Below are 574 nucleotides of genomic sequence, written 5' to 3' on the forward strand. Positions count from 1 at the left end.
TACCGCTAGTAAATGTACATGTAGGTATGTTCGAAATACCGAGGAACGTATATTACAATTTTACCGTTAATTCAAACCTAAAATTAAATGGAGTATACGCTATTTTGAACTGAACTATTTTGATAGTTCTCGGGATCTTATGTACGTAAATTCTTAATTGCAAATAATAATTTTAAAACAAAATTACAGGTAGGTACATAGGTCCACAAAAAGAAGTACACGGCAACTGTCAATGTGCCTGACAGCGGCATCTACACAATGATACGCAAATTTACGTGGCTTACTTGCATGATTTAAGAAATGTCAATCGATTTTTGTAGCAAATCAATAAACCAAGTAGTTCTTTAGGGAGCTAAACAGAGGGCGCTTAGGGTAAACCAACTTTTGGGGAAGTTTTATTGTAATTACTTTCCAAATATACACCGAAGAAATCAGACCTCTCGTATTTTAAATTCCCTGGCATCACTCCATCCATCCACGAGCCGACAGCAACTTTATCCCTAATAAGAGATTGGATAGATAGATACCTACTACCCTACTACATACACAGACAATCAAGATTACACATACAAAA

This window comes from Choristoneura fumiferana, chromosome 4, assembly GCF_025370935.1.
Source record: "Choristoneura fumiferana chromosome 4, NRCan_CFum_1, whole genome shotgun sequence".
In the NCBI taxonomy this organism is placed as follows: domain Eukaryota; kingdom Metazoa; phylum Arthropoda; class Insecta; order Lepidoptera; family Tortricidae; genus Choristoneura; species Choristoneura fumiferana.